Source organism: Typopeltis vanoorti, chromosome 2 (genome assembly GCF_054136105.1).
Source record: "Typopeltis vanoorti isolate ZY-2024b chromosome 2, IOZ_Tvanoo_1.0, whole genome shotgun sequence".
Taxonomy (NCBI): domain Eukaryota; kingdom Metazoa; phylum Arthropoda; class Arachnida; order Uropygi; family Thelyphonidae; genus Typopeltis; species Typopeltis vanoorti.
In genome coordinates this window covers 113579916-113594538 of record NC_143550.1, presented here as the reverse complement: position 1 = coordinate 113594538, position 14623 = coordinate 113579916, and the positions used below count along the sequence as shown (strand labels likewise).

Below are 14623 nucleotides of genomic sequence, written 5' to 3'. Positions count from 1 at the left end.
AACTTTGTTTGCGTACACTTGGATAAAGAAGTAAATCAATAATAAAATTTCTAGGCACCTTCAATTTATAATTATTGTTATTATTATTCAGGCCTCCATGAAGTCAAAAGGCTCATCATAGGAGGTCCTTCCTAGGAAACACAAAGTCTATCATACCACTCCTTAAACACACTGACTGTTCTCGCTCTCACCACTCTATCAGGCAATGCATTCCACGGTTCAACCACCCTCCATGCAAAGAAACCACTCTCACCCTCTTGCTCAAAGCTTCCTTTTGTAACTTCCAGGGATGGCCCCTTGTCATCACTCCTTAACACTGTTCAACCAAGCAAAAGAACTCCCCAGTGTCGACAATGTAACCACCTCTCAACAGTTTAAAAGTCTCAATCATTCATCTCTCTCTCTTTCTTCTATCCACCAAACTCTGCAGCCCAAACATTCCCTCAGCCGATCCTCATAACTAACATTCTACAGTCCTGAAACCATCCTTGTTATCTACCTCTGTACCCTTTCCACAGTTAATTTATCCCCTTCAAATTCTGGGGACCAAATCCGAGAACAATAGTCTAAGTGTGGTCTGATCAGGGTCTTATACAATGGAACGATCTCTTTTATCTATGCAGGTCAGCATCCTTCTCATTATTGCAGCAATCCTCTATGTTACCTTCACCAACTTTGCAATATGTCCCCTGAATTTCAGGTTTCTATCAATCATCAACCCCCAGATCTCTTGCCTCCCCTACTTCCTCCAGTATAATTTCTCCAATAGAGTATGCGGTGTCCCCTCGATGTGTCCCAAACTTCAAGACCTTACATTTGCTGCATTAAACTGACAACCCCATTCATTTGCCCATCTGTCAAGCTTATTCAAATCCTGTTGCAGGGCTATCACATTTGCACAATTACTAATAACCTTTCCCAGCTTCACATCATCCAAAAACAACTGAATATCCCCCTGCAATCCGCTGACAATGTCATTGATATAAAGGTTAAACAATATAGGTCCCAGTAATGAGCCCTATAGGACCCCACTTGTAACCTGCCGCCTTGAAACTGCCCCACCATACAGAACTCTCTGATACTATCAGACAGCCAATCCTGAAACCAGTTGACAACCCGACATCCAAACCCATGTGCTGCAACTTAAATATCAGCTTATCATGTGGCACCCTGTCAAATGCCTTTGCTAAATCCAAGAAAATGGCAGTATATGCCTTTCCCTCATCTACTGCTCTTGTAACTTTATTATAAAAGGCTAGCATATTACTAAAACAAGAGTGCCCCCCTTAACAAATCCGTGTTAACTATCACAGATAACATTACCATCATCTGTCCAATGTTGTATACGGTCCCTCACTAATTTATCCAATCTTAACACCTACACTAGTGGAGAAATATCATCCAGTTCCACAGCTTTACTGACATCCAGCGTACTCAGTATTTGGAACACACTCCCCTCCTGCATCTCTAAACCTCGAACCTGCCCTATCCCTCTAGTATTAAAATTTACTCCTCCAGGATGAAATACTTCAATAAAGTGTTCATTGAACAATTCCACTATGTCCTCTACATCAGTCACTCTATTCCCATTTTTATCCCACAATGTCATTCTTCCACAATCATTTCTCCTCCTACTTGCCATATAGCTAAAAAATTCATTAGGATTTTCTTGGGATCTTTGGGTCAATCTCTTCTCATATTCCAGTTTCACCTTCCTCACAATACAGTCACACATGGCCTGTGTCTTCTATTCTTCGTGCATCTGCTCTGCTCTTCACCTGTCTCCTTATATCTCTTCCATAGCCTCTTTTTCACATGCAGTTCCTGTTTAATATTGTTTGTCATCCACTTTACACCAAATTGTGTCCTCTTCTTCACTTGTGGAATACAGCTTACTATTGCTGCTAACAAATATTCCTTCACAATTTCCCAAGCACTAACGATATCCTGGCCTTCCAATTCCTTCCTCCATGAAACTTCCCGAAGTTGATATCTAAGACTATTATAATCACCTGCTATACAATTCTACATACATTCCCTTTTCTTTGATAATCCTGCATGTCTATTCATCTTCCATAATCTTCATAATGTCTCATAATGGTAATTTAAGAAATGAGATGACATAATGAGATAATATATCACAATGTATTCTGAAGGAACGAGCCAGGGAGTTGGCATCTGCCTTGACATGTTTTTTTTTTAATATGAGTCTTACACTTGGCCGAGTTCCAAAGGAGGGCAAGATTGTGCCACTTCATAATGGTGATGATAGAATTCAAGCATCAAATTACAGGCCTATAGCTAAATTATAGAACTATGTGGTTAAGGTATTGGAGAAACTGGTGAGAACTAGGATCCAGAATTGGGTAGACAACAATGGTATTATCTTTGATGGACAGCACTGATTTGCTAAAGGGAGGTCATATTTTAGTAATCTACTTACTTGATGAATGTCTTTTTTTTTTTTTTCAACCATTATATATTATAAGATGATATAAACTGGGTTTATTAGCCTAGTTTTGCTACCAGTTAGATGGCGAAACTAGTAGGCTAACATTTCTGCATCAAAATCTCGGATCTATTAAACCCAGTTTATATCATATTATAATCTACTTACTTATTACAATAAGGTGACGGCTTCATTGGACAGAGAAGAGGGATACACAGCAGTATACCTAGATTTTGCAAAGGCATGATAAGTTGATAGTCAAGCTAAAACAGATGGGATTGGATTTTAGATTGCTGCATTGGATCAGAAACTGGATATCTGATAAGTATCAGCAAGTTGTGTATGGAGGAGCAATATCCCGGAAGCAGAAAGTCACTAGTGGCGTGCCTCAGAAGTCTGTTTTAAGACCATTGCTGTCTAACTTGTATGTTAATGATTTTGGCAAAGATTTGGATGGGGATATTAAGTTGTTTGCTGATTATACAAAGTTGGGATGAACTATGAAGAGTAGAGAAGATGTTGTGGCCTTACAAGAAGACTTGAATAGATTGAGTGAATGGAAATGAAAGTTCAATGTTGCAAAATGTAAGGTTTTAAAATTTGGGAAACAAAGATGGGATGTAGAACTTATGCTTGGTGGGGATATATTGTTGGAGGTGGAGGAAATAAGAGATCTTGGGGTGATAGTGGATAAGGATCTGAAATTTGGGAACACATTGCCAAAATTGTGAGGATAACACAAAGAATTCTGGGAATGATGAAGAGGACACTGACTTATAGAAGTAAGGAAATTTTTGTTCCACTGTATAAAGCTCTGATTAGGACACACATGGACTACTGTGAGCAGATTTGATCACCTGGTTTTCAAAACGACAAAGAGGAAAGAGTCCAGAGGTGACTTGACAAAGGTAGTTTCTGATCTCTGGAATATCGAATATGAAAAAAGGTTGAGAAGATGCAATTTACAGAGTCTAGTGGATAACAGGAAGAGGGGATGTTATGATAGAGACCTACAATTAGTAAGGGATTGTTACAGGATCAATGTTGAAGAGGTTTTAAAGAAAATGGTAGGAGATCTGGGGAAAAACCAGAGGTCACTCCTGGAAGCTGTATAAGGAGGGTATGAGCAGGGGAGCAGGTTTTTTGCATGCAGAGTTATGAATGATTGGAGGGCCTTGCCTGAGAGGGTGGTCTGCAGAGAATTTGAATGTGTCTAAGTCACATTGTGAAGCTGTGTGTATGACAAAAGGACCTCCTAGATGTGTCTTTGATTCCATGGGGTCTTAGGATGATAATAATAATAACATAATAACTAAAATAATTTAATCATTATTTCCTATATTTCACCAAATTTAAACTGGGCATCATCAAAGAACAACACACAAGTAAAGGTATGGGCATGCAAGCACCACATAAGAAGAAAGTACTTGTGTGTGCATATCTTTACTTGCATATTGTTCACTGATGCTGCCAATTTCACTTAATTATTATTATAATAATTAAATTATTATTATTTAATCAAGCCAACAAGGCCAGCCTGGTTGGCCGAGTGGTTAACATATCCGCTATCCAGCCAAAAGGCTGCAGGTTCAAATCCTGCCATGGGTATGAATGTTTGTGATTGTCTGTGAAAATACTAGTGGTGGCGGTGGGCAGTAGATGCCGTTGGTGTAGATGATGTGGTTTGGTGTATTTGGTGGATTGAGTGGTCGAGACAGAGTTGTAGAGAAGGTGCCCTCCCTTGATGAGTCTTTGTACTCCTTGGAGGTGTCACATTACTACTACTACTAATAATAATAATTAATTAATTATTACAGTGAATTATAGGAAATAATTATTACAGTTATATCATCTACACTGCCATCTCATTCTTTAAATTATCATTCTGCGTCAACACTGAAAATCAAACTAGTCTCTCATATTACTGCTTTCACTCAGCAGCCACCACTCTTCGTGCAAAATAGATATTCCTCACTCCCCTGCACAATCTCTTCCATTAATCTGTTTTCACAACCAACATTCCATTCCTGAACAATGTTCATATGTAAGGTTATGCAGATCTGTTGCCCTTCTCTAGACTTCCTCTTCAGAGCATCCTCTTACTCGGAAAACTAGATTACTAAATCTGTTTCCAAATATAGTCAACTCTCACTACAGAAAACACCGTAACAACAGACTTACTTACTATCATATACAAAAAACTCCTGATCAGAGCTCTATAGGTAGAATGATAAACTAAAAGAAATTCACTAAAACAAACTTTTTGAGATCCCATGACGGTCTGCTATAGTGAGAATCAACTGCATCAGACTGACTAACTCCACTCTTATCAACATGACCATTTTGGCCATATGTACTTTTGACAACAAAGATAACTTATAGAAAGTTTTTTCGCTTGTTTATAAATAAAATAAGATGACTCCAAGAAATTGCATTCTTGTTTTATCCTTCATCCAAGTGTAAGCAAACAAACTTTGCATGTGAAGTAGCTTCATAACCAGGCTATGAAATAGTTTTGTTATATAGTAATTGTTTCTATATAACAATGGTATCAATATGGTATATAGAAACCAATTACTTCATCTTAATTGTCTTAGCATCTCATAATGCAAAGCCCATATCCTTTTGAGTGTGTATGTTATGCATTATGGGACTGGACAATAAAAGTTGAAACCAGTGTTTTGATACCTTTACTGAGGTCTCATTAGTGGGAGGCAAACCCAAAAGAGATACCAAGGTTAAATTAATGCAAAAGTCATAAATTTTTCGTATATGAGTGGTGAAAAGTGTAACACCTTATTATTAAAATGCTCTGGATAAAATATTAAAGCAATTATTGTGAAGTCATTGACTTTTATATACAAGTAGCCTAGTTGTGAAGATAATACTTCGCATGTAAACTTTATTTCGTGGAAGTTTTTTCACTTGGTTATACTAAAAATGAAAGATACCAAGAAATTATATACTTGGTTTAATCCTTTATCCAAGTGTAAGCAAACAAGTTTTCACCTGAACTATTTTCAGGACTGAGGCAACTTGTATAAAGAAGCTAATGACTTCACATCGCTTACCTTAGTATCCTATAATGCAAAGTACATCACCTTGCAGATATGTCTAATGTTATGCATTATGGGAAGGGTCACTACCCAGACCGGTTTCGACCTTTATTGAGGTCTCATCAGTGGGAGCCAGATGTCCCTTATAAAGTATCATATTTCTGTCCACCCAGTCCTGAATTCTAATTTTTATCAATTTCTCCAATCCACCACCACTCCTTATATACTGATTTGCCTTATAATTTGCTACTTGGGCAGCTTAATAGTCCAACAGAATGTATCATGTCCATCAGGTGACTTATTTTATGACTTTTAGGCTTTGTTTTCTTGCTTTAGTCTCTTATATAATGTGTAACATCTTTACTTCTGTATTGTTCTTGAAGATGCCAATTTGACTGATGAAATACAGTAAATAATTATTTTTGTGATTATATCATCTATGTTGTCATCTCCTTTCTACAAATACGAAATCAGTATGAATGATAATCAACATATCACACCAAATATTTTTCATACAATTTGCATGCCAATCAACAATGAAAGAACGTGGCCATACTTAATGAGTAGTGATTCCAGAGGTTTCTGATAATAACGTTGATAGTTCACTTGAATGATTACATTACACTATGGATTTAATAACAAAGTATAACCATAAATTATGAAGCATCACTTTTCTGATGCTTTGAAATTTATAGTTTTTAACTGTTCTCCTCCATTAAAGGGATATCAGACAAAATAAACAGAATACTACAAAAATACAACCTTAAAGTCACCTTTAAACCTCCTGCAAAATTAAAGAACTTACTCAACTCATCCAAGGATCCACTCCCTCCATGGGCCCACCCTGGAGTATACCATATTCATTGCACCTGTAATTTGTGCTATATAGGGAAAACAGGACACACAATTTGTATCAGAAAAAGGAAACATAAACAAAACATTAAATATAACAACTATCGTCAAGCTGGTCTTTCTGATATCCTGAACACTTAACATAGAATTGACTGGAAAAGCACCTGTTGTTTACATCGCACCAAAACATGGTATAAACGTAAATTTAAGGAGGCATGTGAGATTCTTATCAATCACCTGATCTTAACAATAATGATGGGCTAAAAATCCCAAGAATATGGAAGACACATATTCTATCCACTTAACCTTTCTCCCTAAAAGTTAATTATAAATAGGACCATAGGTAATCCAGAATCTTAAATCTAATATAGCAATTGTCATGTTAAATTAGGACATCATTTTTACTGTAACAAAACTATCTATATATGAAAGAATGTTCTCTGATGTTGTCTTAAATAGAATATAGCTTTGATGTAGTTATTTTATTTTATTTATTTATTGTAATTTTATTTTATTTTCACTAGAGGCCAGGCCAGTAGAATAACCATTGATCAAATCATTTTCTTCAGCATACTATGTGAAACGTAACTGAGCTTGTCTCTGTGTGTGTATATATATATATATATATATATATATATATGTGTGTGTGTGTATACATCAAATGATGACCTTAACATGAAGGTCGAAATGTCAGGAAATTAAAACAGTTATTTATAACACGGTTGTAGAGTACACAATTTGTGTAAAATGAAATTAAACATTTCTTATGTGGATCCAAATGAAGAACATTTGGATCTGCGTCAAACAACTTACAGCACAAATAGCAGTCATAGTTCTTCTTTCTTATCCATCCGATGATGGGTTGAATCCCCCATGTGCAAATCTTTGCCATTTGGTTCTATCTCTGGCCATTTCTGCCATATCTCTGAAGCTTGATAATTATGACCTTCCTTCAAAGACTGTAGCCAAGTTCTTTTTGGTCTCTCTCTCTCTCTCTCTTGATCGTCTTCCTCCAATGATTTAATTCAAGACTATATTTGGTAATCTTTGAAAGGACATTCTCTGGAGGTGTCCAAACCATCTTAATTGCTGTTTAGGAATTATAGTTATATCTTCTCTATAGTTTAATTCATGTTTGACTTATCCATTTGTTTTGTGTACTGACCAGTGAGTCTTATTTATTTTTCTTAAGCATTTCATTTCGAATGCTCCGATTTTCTGTATTTCTTTCTGATTCGGAGTCCGAGTCTCCGCTCCACACATTGCTGTAGGTATAATGGTTTTATAGAGTTTTAGTTTAAGGCTTTTTGAAATGTTATTATTTTTCCATATTTTGTTTAATTTATTCATATTAGACCATCCTTTGTTAAGTCTGTATTTCACTGTTTCTATATTGTCAAGGTTATGAGTAATGAGACTGCCAAGATATGTAAATTGATTTACTTGTTCAAGTATGCGATTTTCTAAGTTTACTGAATTTTTCCTCATCTCTTCGTATTTATTATTATTATTAACATCCTAACTCTATGGAGTCAGAGACTCATAGTGGGAGGCACACACTACTAGACACAATGCTCATCCAATGTGCCTTAAAATGATTCAAAGAACCTGCTCCTTACTCCTCTGCTCACACTCTCTTCATACAGTTTCCAACAATGGCCTCTTGTTCTACCCCCTTTCTCATTTTATGAAAAATCTCTTCCATGTCAACCTGATAACAATCCCTGACTAGCTTATATGTCTTAATCATATTCCCCTCCCTGCTTCCTCCTATTCACGAAGCTTTGCAATTTACGTTCTCTCAATCTGCCCTCATATCCCTCATTCCAGAGACCACTGACAACTTTTCTGAATCTTCTCTGGACCCTTTCCAACATATCCTTCTCACCATGAAAACCCAGCAACCAGATGTGTGAACAATAATTCATATGAGGCCTGATCAAGGCCTTATACAATGGGCCTTGATCAGGTTATGATGCCTGCCCATTCAGGCATCATAACCTCTTTATTTCTGCACGTCAGGGTCCTCTGCATCATTGCCATTATCCGATGTGATGTCTTCACTTATGCAACATGGCCCCTAAATTTCAGATCCTTGTCCACCACCACTCCCAGATCTCTCATTTCCTCTACCTCCTTTAAAGTTTCCCCACCAAGTGTATACTTTGCATCCCATCGTTCCTTACCAAATTTCAAAACCTTACACTTTGCAACACTGAACTGACAGTTCCCCTTACCTGCCCATTCAAGTCCTCCTGTAAGGCCATAACATCTGCATTGCTCTCTCTCTCCCAATTTTGCATCATCTGTAAACAGCTACATATCACTAGTTAATCCCATCCCATCCCAATATCATTAATATACAAACTGAACAACAATGGCCCCAAAACTGACCCTTGAAGTACAACATTGGGCCTTCCTCTTTCAGGATACTGCCCCCCCCCCTCCATATACAACTTTCTGATACCTATCTGACAGCAAGTCACTGTTCCAACTCAGAAGTCTGTTATCCAATCCTATCTGTTTCAATTTATTTAATAGTTTGTCATGTTAAATTATTAATATAATATGGAAACTGGGAAAAAATACCAGTGACTGGGAAATATCAGTAATCATCCATATATTCAAAAAAAAAAGGGGGGGGGGATAAGAGAAGCTGTAAAAATCATAGAGACATATCTTTGCTTAGTGTACCAGCAAAAATATACTCAAGAATATTGGAAACAAGACTTAGAACTCAGGTAGAACAGAATTTAGATGAAGTACAATGTGGGTTTAGACCAAACAGTAGTACACACGATCATATACATACTATAAGACAGATTATTGAAAAAGCAATATAATATGAGAAAGAAATACATTTGCCATTTTTGCATTTAGAAAAGGCATTTGATAAAGTACCATGGAAGGAGTTGTGGAAAGTTCTAAAGAAACAAAATGTAAATGACAGTTTAATAAATGCAATTCAGAGTTTGTATAGGAATGGTCAGATTTATGTAAGAGCAGCAAATGCAGAATCAGAAATATTTAAAACTACAGCTGAAATAAAACAAGGCAATATACTATCACCATATTTTTTTATCATTTTAATGGATGATGTAATTAACACCTGCAAAATGCAAACAAGACAGTATCAAGTGGAAAATGAAGCCTGTGAAGATATTAGAATTGGTATTTGTAGATGATGTAGTACTTGTGGCTTCATCAGAAATGAATCTACAATATAATCTAAATGTATTGAGTGAAGAAATGGAAAAGAAAGGGTTATAAATATAGCCAAGACCAAAACAATGAGAATAGATAAAGTATATTAAGAACATAATCTTAGTATAAAAGAACAGCATCTTGATCAGACAATAAAATTTAAATGTTTGGGAGTGATCATAAATGAAGATAGAAGAATATATAAAGAAATAAAAGCTAGAATTAATAGTGATGGGAAAATCTATCATATAGTAAACTGCAAATTTTTAAATAGAAATGAAATAAATAAAGGAATAAAGAAGGCTATATTTATTTTTATTATATGTGACACCTCCAGGGAGTCCAAAGACTCATCGAAAACGGACACCTACTCTACAACTCTGTCTCCACCATTCAATCCATCAACTACACCACCACCATCTACAACCATCACTAGTTTTTTCACAGACAATCACGAATATCCATGCTCACAGCAGGATTTGAACCTACAGCCTTTTAACCACTGGGCCAACCAGGCCCGCATTTAAAACAACATTTGTACCAATCTTTACATACAAATATGAAACTTCGACTCCGTCAGATAGACATTACAGGCAACAGAAATGAGGGTACCTCAGGAAAGGAGAGAAGAAAACAGGGCGTGATAGAATTCGTAATTCAACTATAAGAGAAAATCTCCAGATCAGACCATTAATGGAAAGCACTGAAGAAAGCCAGCTTAGATAGTTTGGACATATAAATAGAATGGATGATTCAAGAATACCAAGACAGGTATATTGTGCAAGAAGCAAAGGTACACGACCAAGAGGAAGACCCAGAGCAAAATGGGAAGACGAGAGTTAATCATGCTACCGGCCAAGATGTCTATAGATATCAAGGTTATCATGGATGCACTTCGCATCCGTGATAGAGAGGAATAGAATGGAATTAAGCCAGAAAACTCACACAAAATATGAAAGTGGAGAGCAGTCTGCAAAATCTCGACACATTAACGGTAGAAGAGGAGGATTAAGTAAGTTGTCATGGAAGGCTATCAAAAGATTTTGTAAAATCCAAGTACAATACTGTATATGCATCTCTCCTATCCAAGGTATTTGTCACGTTGTCATAGTGCATAAGTTAGTAAAACATGATTTCCCCTTAATAAACCCATGCTGATAACCTAGTTTCCTTGTTTTAGTTTTGCGTAGATTAATTTTCATTCCAAAATTTTACATTCTTCATTTAATTTTTTTTTTTCAATGGTTCTTGAGATTCTGCAAGAATAATAACATTGTTTGTATATTTGATGTGGTTCATATTTGTGCCATAAATTTGGATATTTCTTCAAGAGAGATAAATAAATTTAGGGAGAGCGGGCAACCCTGCATGACTCCTTTTTCTACTCTGAATTTGAATTTGTTTTTGTTGTATTAAATTTGATAGTTGCTTTGGTATCTTTATATTAATTTTTAATCATTTGTAGTTCTGAATCTAGCATCAGAAATTTTAAGATGCTTATTATTTTGTTCCCATCAATGGAATCAAATGCTTGTTTGAAGTCAATAAAACTGCAGTATATAGGTAAGTTACAAGTCCAGTACTTTTCAGTGAAGCTATTAACTGTAAAAAATGGTCTATTGTAGACCTTCCATGTCTGAATCCTGCCTGATCTTCTCAAATTACCTCATTCATTAAAGTCTGGATTCTATTTTAAATAATGCTGTGAAAATTTTATAGCTATGACTTAGCAATGTTATGGGTCTATAATTTTCACACCTTCATTTATCTACCTTTTTCAAAATTGGTATTATGATCCTGTCTTCCAATTTCACCAGTATACAGTATTTAGTTAAAAAGTTCCAGCAGGAAATTGATGGCTGCTATACCACCATATTTCCACAGTTCAGCTGGAAATTCATCATAACCAGGTGACTTAGATAAGTTGGTTTATTGCATTGAAAATTTATTTTATTTTTTTATTATGAGCAGTGCTTTTTCTTTTTCCGTCTCTTCATTTGCGTTTTTTTTTTTCAGTCTTGTACCCTCTGGAAAGGTATCTAATAATATTCTTTCCAAATTTGTTTAATCTCTTGGGATTGTTCCAGTTTCAATATCGTTTTTATCTTTCATTTTTAGTGATCTGTTTTGGGATGTTTTTGTTAATTCTTTTATAATTTTATATAGTCTTGCTCTCATTCTTTGCATATTTTTGCTTTTTCTCCTAACCTGGTATTTTTTTTAGCAGGTCTGCACATCCTATCTATTTTGTTTTTCAGTCTTTTATAACGTTGCTTATTTTCCCTCTGTATTTTCTCAGATCAGAGAAATTGCTATTACCTCTTTTTAATAAGAAAATCGTCATATAGCAATGTGACTAAGTGGTGACTGAGGCTTTGCGTGAACATGAATGCATCCATTAGCCAACGAAGTCACATTTAAACTTGCATAATGCACATTCTGCGACATAATATATAAGGTGTATACCTAAAGAAGTGTAAAGTACTAGTGTAAGATCGCAGTCAATATTAGTTACAAATCTAAAATACATCTAAAATTCCGTAACCATATTTACATATAATCCCAATGTTACAATCACGTGTTGTAGCATCGGGATACTGTAGCGAGAATTTTTGCGAAGCTTGTAACAATGAAATAGCAATCCAGATCAGTCACCAAATAAGAAAAGCCCACTCTTTGTTCAACACGAACTTTATTATAAGAAACAACAGTTAATGACAATGTATGTTCTTATTAATTTACTTGTTGCGTTAGGCCTAACCAACAAGTTCGTACACCACGAAGACCCATAGTATACTGCAAAGAGGCTATTCATTTCTTTCAGAGTAAAAATATTTGCTTTTTTTTTCCCTGTGTCGTAGGCGCAACGTACTCAACTCACTATTGTTCTTTCCACAAAAGGTAGAAAAAACATCGTTCAAAATATCTCAGTAAAAATGCCTATCACACGGGTAACAATCCAGACACAGAATTTGAACAAATTACTGGGCTCGTTTTGGGCGTGCCAAGTACAACAAATTGCATTCAATTGGGCTAGTTTTGGGCTGCGCGCATTTAATGTCATACATTATTCGGATTCGAATTCACTAATTTGTTCAAATTTAAGACATAATTGCAACATACCTCAAGAAAGAGCTCGCACTATACCCTAAAATCAATCCAACTTGTCCAGAAACAAATACGTACTCACATGATTTTCAAAAGCGCCATCTTTCGGCGAAGTACAATGTAACTGATTATATTTTAATGTCGTGATCGTAGATAAAAATGCATGTAAGTCTCACGTTTAAAAGGATTCAAACATAATGATTCTTGATACATTTCATGTTTTGTGCATGTATTAGATATTTTCTTCTGATATATATTTTAATAGCAACTGGTAAAATCAGAATAAAATTAAACGGCACGTGGAGAAAAGAGAAATCTGGACTGGGTCGACCTGGATTGGATGAACACACTGCCAGAACCACAGAAGCTAGATATGTTGTAAAAAATAAATTAAATAAATAACTTTCCTTACACGTTATATTCCCCAAACGGAACTGTTTTGGGAAATAATGGGAGAGACAGTGGCGCACCCAGAGGGGGGGGGGACAACGGGCCCTGGCACCGCTAAAGAAAAAGGAAAAAAACATTAGAAAAATTTCAAAAATCTTTTCCTAATTAAAATTATTATTTTTTATTTATGTTGTGTTGTGTCTTCTATTTCTATACTACTACTTATGAATTAGCGATCATTGCAGATGCTCAGTCATAGATTGTATGCGATGCATAGTGTGTATTCTGAAATCGTCTACTCAACTCGACCCCCTCCAAGATTAAATCCTGAGTGCGCCACTGGGCACAGACGAAATCCACTCTTTGTCTTCAATGATAGCCTGAGCCTAGAACTCAGTTATCACTTATGGAAATGACTGCTATTGGGATTTATTGATCAAGTTTTTTTTTTTTTTTAGAACAACTATGTTATACCAACTAGTTTCACCAACTGAGGCTGTTGGCATTTGCAGGGTACATAACTGATATAAGGCACTTAAAGCTAAAAATTGTTACAGACTATAAATCAACCGATTCCAATTATATTTGACAAAACAGAACGCGTACAATACATGCATAGCGCGTGTATGATTTCACTTGTTGTTATTTAGGAACGTTCTATAATTGGCACTATAATTCAGTTCCTGTATGTTTAGAGATCTAATGAGGGTCTTCCAGATTTCGGGCAAGATTAATCCTTGGTTCCTGTTAAGGTTTTGTACCGAACAGGCAACTTTCCTCTATGTAAGGAATGGTGCTTTTATCCCACTCTATAATATGGTTAGTACTTGAGAAATGAAAGGATAAACCAGATTTTTCTTCTCTATTGTTATTAACGTCTCTAATGTGTTCCCTTTGTCTAATCTCAAGGCTTCTTGAAGTCTGGCTGATGTAATTTAAACCGCACGAGCAGAGTATGTTGTAAACTCCAGCATATTTGAAGAAAGGATTGCCATCTTTTGGAGATCTTAAGAGTTGTCTAATCGTATCTGTAGGTTTAAGTCACGCTCATTCTATGAGGTTTGAGGAGTCTTGCAACCTTATTAGAAACTGTCCCCACGTATGGAATGAGGATTGTAGAAATATATATATTGTGTGTGTGGTCCCGTTGTCTTTGTGGGGGTTCAGAGAAAAGTAACTTGTGGACGAGTCTCCGAGGGTGGCCATTCATGGTCTGGTTGTTAGATATCAGAGATAATTCATCCTGGAGATCTTGTTGATCTGATGTAATGCGGAAAGCTCGCTTTTTTAGCATGTATACAATATTAAGTTTCTTAGAAATGTTTTTGAAGAAGCTAAAGTGAAAATGTCCTGTATTTGTGGGTTTTCAGTACACTAAGAGGCTGAGAAGGCCATTCGTTTGCTTCTTAATTAGGGTGTCCAAAAATGATAATTGGTTATCTTTTTCAAGCTCTGGAGTGAATTTGATTGTATGGCATAATGAGTTAATCTTGTTTAGAAAATCAAACAGGTCCTTTTTTGTGTGGTTCCAAACAATGAAAATATCGTCTACGTTTCTCCACCA

At 35.9% G+C, this 14623-nt stretch overlaps 1 protein-coding gene across 1 annotated transcript in view; it reads right to left on the bottom strand.

The window, feature by feature from the left end:
- Positions 1-12735, bottom strand: part of LOC150109348 (uncharacterized) — a 233482-nt gene extending 220747 nt beyond the window's left edge. Inside the window, exon 1 of the mRNA XM_090407573.1 lies at positions 12685-12735. The gene's annotated coding sequence lies outside the window, so the exon portion shown is untranslated. The remainder of the gene's footprint in view (positions 1-12684) is intronic.
- Positions 12736-14623: the final 1888 nt, after the last annotated feature.